Source organism: Schistocerca nitens, chromosome 1 (assembly GCF_023898315.1).
Source record: "Schistocerca nitens isolate TAMUIC-IGC-003100 chromosome 1, iqSchNite1.1, whole genome shotgun sequence".
NCBI classification, from domain to species: domain Eukaryota; kingdom Metazoa; phylum Arthropoda; class Insecta; order Orthoptera; family Acrididae; genus Schistocerca; species Schistocerca nitens.
In genome coordinates this window covers 674,469,774-674,477,731 of record NC_064614.1, presented here as the reverse complement: position 1 = coordinate 674,477,731, position 7,958 = coordinate 674,469,774, and positions in this window count along the sequence as shown.

Sequence of the window (7,958 nt, the reverse complement as noted above, 5' to 3'; positions counted from 1 at the left end):
GGGTGGCCCAATCATTCTGGACAATTGTCCAGAATGTTCTTCAAACCTGCCGTGAACACATTGTGGCCAGGGACATCGCAAATTGTCATCCATAAAAATTCCATTGTTGTTTGGGAATATAAAGTCCACGAATGGTTTTAAATGTTCCCAAAGTAGTCGAACATTGTAAGGAGTGTAACAGAACTCTCCATTACGTAAAACAATATATCCAACTCAACGCTATTCTTTGCATTGTGTAAGCACTCAGATGTCGATAGTAGCAAATCTGAAGGCGAAACATGGGAGCGTGATTCTACGCATTGAGGTCTGTCTGCGAGAGTGGAAGAGTAGTGTCGATCGAGTGCTCGGAGACAGAAAACGCGTCACGCAGCCCTCACGTCGGTCATGGCAGATCTTACCACACTCAAGGTCTGATTTCATGTATATAGCCAGGGAAGATCTAGATGGCTTAGCTACGCTTGAAGATGGAATTCAAGGTAAAAGTCGCAAGCATAGTACAAAAGCAATTGCAGGGTTAGGCTCGTGATCGTTAGTCTGAGTTTGCAATAATCCCTTGTTTTGCTTGTCAGTTAAAGAAGCCTCCTTATCTTCCAAATAATAATAATTATTGTCCACGTCTAAATAATATGCTGTGGTTACGAAACGTTAATGTAACTTTGAAATTGAAGTAATTTAATAATCTGGCACTCAGCCATTATTGACACATATGTCATTTGTCATTGTCATTATTAATACTTGTTCATGGTGATTCTGAAATTTTAAATAGACTTAATTAATTAAATCCCTTCTCAAAATTTATTTAGTAGTTAACGGGACCCAAGCAAACGACTTTTCATTAAATTCATTCTTAGTAACAATAAGCCTTAGCCGGTGTTGCTGCATGCTGCTGCGAATTGCTGTAAACCACATGGAAAGAGGCAGTCATCTAAAGAGGTGAGTGCAAAACTTAGGGCCAAAACAGAGGCACTGACACAAGACAACATCTCTTGTACTCTAGTCCAGTAAATTCCGTTGTGTAAGTCAGATTCTGTATCACTTGTAAATTCATATTTAACACGCATTCAGATAACTTATCGAAATGTTAGTTTTATATTTTTCATGTAACGATATGTTGAGGGCTTAAATGACAGTGAAACTGACACTCATACTACATGCACACAGTGTTATGCAGGTTAAATTCTGTTTACTTATAGCTCAGGTTGCTTATCGAGTCCAGTTTCACAGACGAACATAGGCAATTTGGCAGTAGCTACGTTATACATATTGGTTGCGTATACGTCACAACATAACTATTTGGAGCCAATGATACGTTCAGTTGGACCATAGGACCCAATCCATTCCAATGAAACACAGCCCACACCCTTATGGAGCCACCACCAGCTTGCACAGAGACTTGTTGATAAGTTGGGTCCATGGGTTCATTGGTTCTGCGCCATACTCGAACCTGTCGTCAGCTTTTGCCAACTAAAATGGAGCCTCATCTGACAGGGCCACGCTTTTCTAGTCATCTAGGGTCTAACCGATATGGTCACGAGCCCTGGAGAGGTGTCATGCTACTAGCAAAGGCATTCGCGTCGGTCGTCTGTTACCGTAACCCGGTAACGACAAATTTCTCTGCACTTTCCTAACGGATACGTTCATCTTACATTGCACATTGATTTATTCAGTTATTTTCGCGCAGTATGTCTTCTGTGTTATCATTCACAACTCTACGCAAACGCCGCTGCTCTCTGTCGTTAAGTGAAAACTGTGGGCCACTGTGTTGTCTGTGATGAGAGGTAATGCCTGAAATTTGGTATTCTCGTCGCTCTCTTGACACTGAGGATCTCGGAATATTGAATTCCCTAACAATTTCCGAAACAGAAAGTCCTATGCACTTGCAGGTATCTTACGGTTACTGCGGAATAGTTGCTCTCCTATATAGCATCCCATACAAGCAAAACAGTTGTGTCTTTACTGGTGGTTACTCCTACTATTGGTACTTGGATTACGCATGTCTCTTTTTAAAAAGAATAGCTCGATGTATTCATAGAGTCGCGCCACTCCCGTCTCCTTTCATGTTCCACAGCTAATCCACTGCAGATAATACCTGTAGCTGTGATCATGCAGTCAAATACTGTGTGCGCTGGCTAGACTTGTGATTTAATAAAACGCACAGAAATAAAAAATAAAAGTTAAATTAATAGTTTAAAAACAAGGGTTCTGTTTTAGCATCTGTAATTGATGTAGACGACAGAGAATTCTGTCGAATAATGTTTATTCAAGAAAAGACATCTCAAATAAAAGGAAGCGGTTCTATGAAATTCAGCTAAGGTACAGGCAGAAAATACCCCTATCAAACGCAATAAAGTTATGTTGAGAGTATTACGGGAATGGTAGCAAAACCCCCACAGTAAATATTCATCAAAGATATAACGAAGACTAAGTCCGCTTCGTAATCACAATACACTAAATATTCACCAGCTCAAAAGAGTTAGAGTTCAATATGATGATTTACAACGATAGAACAAACGATACGGAGAAGTGTAACTCGTACTCTCTCTACCATCAGTTCCGTAATACAATCTGGAGCATATGCACACCTCTCAAAATATAAAGTTCCTTCAAAAATTAAAAGAGTTGTAGCAGTCATTCACCACCCTGAATCAATCTCTAATAAGACTGAATCATGCACACTACCAAAGGCACGTCTTCCTTCTTCCAGTACTTGACACAAAGTGTCAAGCATCTCTCCCCTGAGCTCTTCGTTCAGAAACTCCCAGTCTCCAGTTGATGCTGCTGTCTGATTTTCCATTGGCTGAAGGCCATCCCCAACAAAAATACATCTTTCTTACATTCTACAAACGTAATTTGACTCTTCATGACCAGTTTCCCACACTAAACTAATATATTACAAGAATATACAAATAAAGGAAATATGATAAACTTTCAGTTACACTCAGATCATTTACAATAAATGTAAGTAATAATTTGGAAATAAATAAGCAAGCCAGCATTCTTGCACAAATGCCGTTACATTAAATGGCAAAGAACTGTAGTAAATCTTGTTTAAAAAATAATTTATGCCCCTCGACAGAAGCAGCTTCTGATTCCCTTTTCAATTGAGGTGTCTACTAACACGTGCAGCTAACCACTTTTAAACTAGCATAATTTTGTAATAGCACTTGCAATCAGTGTTTGCGTAAAGTTACTGTCAAATTAGGAAATTGTTCATTAGATAAATACACAAATATGACAAAATATGAAGTACTGATTCTGTGTTCATTTGCTGTGTAAATGTGGAGAATAATGTTCTGGCAGACATTTACGTAAAAAAAAGAAATAAAAAAACATAATATATCAAGAAATAAAATAGATACAAATAGTTAGCTTTCAGAGATGTGATCTATTGCGCAAAGCTATCCTTTGACATATCGTATGTCGAAATTGAACGGAGCGTTTAAAAGCTATTAATTCAAAGGCTCAGTGTGAAATTATTTAATCGCTATGAAATATTAAATTATGTAGCTTTAAAAACATTGAAATAGTATTGCGTCATTGGATGCACCTCTTTTTTCTGGGATCGCCATCGCCGATGTATTCATATTTTCATTAATATTTGGCTATAAATTATTATAGACTCTCAAAGAGCTGTGAGAAGCCATCTTTCAGCGTGTCTGAAAATCTGTGTCTTGGAGCACTGTCTCCTGCACAAAAGCCATGCGAGCGACAGCCCTCAAAATTCTCAGTGATTTTTCCCAATCTCTGGCGACGCTGCTATTCTTTTCACCTGGACTCGCTCATACCGGTCACGTAGTCGGAAGCCAAAACTGCCGCGAAGCGCCCTGGGACCTGGGGCTGCTAGCGTACAGCCGGACAACAAATTCGTCTTACATGATGGCAACTGTTAGCGGCCGATTGACTCGCTTACATACTAGACGTTACATGATTCTAGTTCCAACTACCACTGTGCGTTCAGAGTCTGTCAATTCCCGTCGTGCGACAATAATCACACGAATCACCTGAGTGCAAGTGATAGCTCCGCCATTTTGTGCCCTATGTACGCGATACTACCGCCATCTTTATATGACCATCTCTCTACAAAGTTTTTTGTCTCACGATAGAGGCTGAAACAAGCCACACGATCTAGTTTACAATCAAATGCTCCACTGAACCGCACTGAGAACGAAAATTTCAGTTGATGTTTGTTACACAGGTGGATGTAGGCAGCAATATACAGGGTGATTCAAAAAGAATACTACAACTTTAAAAATGTGTATTTAATGAAAGAAACATAATCTAACCTTCTGTTATACATCATTACAAAGAGTATTTAAAAAGGTTTTTTTTTCACTCAAAAACAAGTTCAGAGATGGTCAATATGGCCCCCTCCAGACACACAAGGAATATCAACCCGATTCTCCAACTCGTTCCACACTCTCTGTAGCATATCAGGCGTAACAGTTTGGATAGCTGCTGTTATTTCTCGTTTCAAATCATCAATGGTGGCTGGGAGAGGTGGCCGAAACACCATATCCTTAACATACCCCCATAAGAAAAAATCGCAGGGGGTAAGATCAGGGCTTCTCGGGGGCCAGTGATGAAGTGCTCTGTCACGGGCTGCCTGGCGGCCGATCCATCGCCTCGGGTAGTTGACGTTCAGGTTTCGTAACTAACCTTTTTCGTAGGACTCTCCATACAGTTGATTGTGGAATTTGCAGCTCTCTGCTAGCTCTGCGAGTCGATTTTCCTGGGCTGCGAACAAATGCTTGCTGGATGCGTGCTACATTTTCATCACTCGTTCTCGGCCGTCCAGAACTTTTCCCTTTGCACAAACACCCATTCTCTGTAAACTGTTTATACCAACGTTTAATACACCACCTATCAGGAGGTTTAACACCATACTTCGTTCGAAATGCACGCTGAACAACTGTCGTCGATTCACTTCTGCCGTACTCAATAACACAAAAAGCTTTCTGTTGAGCGGTCGCCATCTTAGCATCAACTGACGCTGACGCCTAGTCAACAGCGCCTCAAGCGAACAAATGTACAACTAAATGAAACTTTATAGCTCCCTTAATTCGCCGACAGATGTGCTTAGCTCTGCCTTTTGTCGTTGCAGAGTTTTAAATTCCTAAAGTTGTGGTATTCTTTTTGAATCACCCTGTATTTTTGTTGAAAAAGTATTGAGGAAGAGGTTAACAGTCAAAATGCGCAGACCATGCAGCCAACTAGGGTGGTACTAGACGTTTTTGAGCTACTCATTTCAAGTAGATGACCAGATTAGAGAAAAAAGATGTTCTATGAACATAATGAGTCACTATGAAATGCATATGTTGATTTGTCAAGTAACATTGTCTGTAATGCTCCTATCTTAAAAATAAATTTTGTACATTGTTTAAGCTTCACTTTATTGTTGGACTAACTTCTTTATTCCAACAAAAACACATAATATTCATTTAAAAGACAGAATGTGAAGTGTACATAGCATTATTTAACTTCAACACAAATCACGCTTTTAATATCTGTATCACACTGCATTAAACATTAAAGAGTGTTGATGTAATTTTGTCGCAGTTACATAAATCACTATCTATTTTAAACACAAAACCACTGCAAACTTAATGTCGATTTGGCATGAATAAACAAAATTATACTTAGCACGGTAATCTGTGTTTTGGTTCAAATGGCTCTGAGCACTATGGGACTTAACATCTGTGGTCATCAGTCCCCTACAACTTAGAACTACTTAAACCTAACTAACCTAAGGACATCGCACACATCCATGCCCGAGGCACGATTCGAACCTGCGACCGTAGTGGTCACGCGGTTCCAGACTGAAGCGCCTAGAACCGCACGGCCACACCGGCCGGCTCTGTGTTTTAAAATTTCAGATATTCCGTTTCGTTACAGACATTTGGTTATTTAACATAAACTGTGTAACATACGTAGTATCTATTTCATTAATTTCATTAACACTTTGAGCACACTATTCGATCATTTTTCATTTGGAGAGCTAATAAGAATAGTGGTTGATGTTCACATCGTATTAGAGCCCTTGTCAATTTGAGCATTACAGAATATTAATCTGTTGATTCCTCGAATTCTGAAATGAGGACACCAATTCCATTGTTCACACTAGGGAAAATGTAGGCGTATTAAGCGTAAATTAGTATATGTCACTGTCAATTCGTCCACTTTTGTGTGAGCAATAATTCACTGGAGCAAAGGTGGAATAGTATGTCGCTGCGTGCTTGATAGAAACACAATTTTTCAATTTCGGAAAACGACGAACAACGTCATTGAATATGGCCAGACAGAGATTTCAAACCAATGTGAGCTCATCGCCTCAACGACTATGCGCTATCATACCTGGTTTCACATGACAACAGCTATAAACTACATCAACTGACACAGAAATTACTGTAACTCGTGGAGTACCCTGATTACAAACTCTCTGTGTGTGGCGAACATCGCCGCTATCAAGCTGCAAGTTTCTCGGGCAGTGGGGCGCAGCTCAAACCAACGGCCACTCGGGATTAGCCGAGAGTTCTAAGGTGCTACAGTCATGGACTGTGTGGCTGGTCTCGGCGGAGGTTCGAGTCTTCCCTCGGGCATGGGTGTGTGTGTTTGTCCTTAGGATAATTTAGGTTAAGTCCCATAAGATTTCACACACATTTGAACATCAATTTCAAACCATCGATGATCGTAATGGAAATATATACTCGGTATCTGCTGCTTCTGACATTGTTCCTCGGAGGCGAATGGAACAACAATCTACCCTTTTGTATGGTAAGTCCTGTTAGGAATTGATCGTAGAATTGCATATGGAAATAGGAAATATCATTCTTGTTGAATGTCAGCTGGTGTTACTAATAGCTTTCCCGCTGAATCATTATTCCGCAATAAATGCACCACTCCATCGTTAGCGAACTGTGTTGCTCGATGGGCGTCTACATACCACATGAAAACCTTTCATCTTCGTCAGCGTGAAAGAGAAAGGGGTACTTTTACTTCATGATGTCTTGTCTTTTTTCGAATATTAACAGAGTTTTGCAGACTTTGGCTAAACTTTCTGCCACTTCCCTCCATAAATTTGTTACCTTGAATTGGTGTCCAGCCACTTAGGTTTAAGCTGCTCCTGTTTCCTGTGGAATACGTCACACGAATGTCGGAGTGTTTCCATCGAGACCAGAGCTGACTTAAACAGTCCAAACTCGACAGTACAAAACTCCTGCAGTCCGAGCTTTTGCCCTGTCTTTACAAATCTCACATTGGTGAGGATGTTAATCTCAAAATTTCCTTTAGAAACGTGTTGGACATACTGCTTATTACTTACACATTTCGAGTCTTAGTGTGGTTTGTATCGAGGATCCTCCTGTATTGCATGAGACGTATTGGCGCTGTATCGGAACGATACAGGCGGAAACTGCAGTTCGAGAGCCGTGAGCATCAAAACATCTGATAATGAGCAATTGATTCGTTACTCTCAGTGTGGTGTATAAGTAATGCATTCAAGCACGGTAAAGCCAAACAGAAGTATTGTGGAAAACGAAAGATAAAAAAACACTTGAAGCAAATCTAACGAAAGCGTAAAGTAACATCGTTAAGAAATCGATCAGACATTAATAGCATTCACAGTGAGTTATTGTAAATAATTCAAAATTTCCTGCCGCATCGGTGAATATTGTCGTGCGTCTCTTATTCGTTGTCATGTGTTTTCTCCTCTCTGACTAAAATAGCCGTTATACACACTGGTTAGTTTTGGTATGTAAATGCATGAGCCTTGCTCGTTTGATTCCATGCAAGCTTTCGCACGCACTCCTCAACGTTATGTTGCTGCTCTGAATATTTGGCATCAGAGTTAAAATCACGCTCGAGTTTTTGCATGCAGTATGCATATGTGGTAGCTACTGAATAAAGGATGAAGCGGCGGCCGCTCCGGCCAGTCCGGTGAGGAACACGCATTAGCAGCCCGC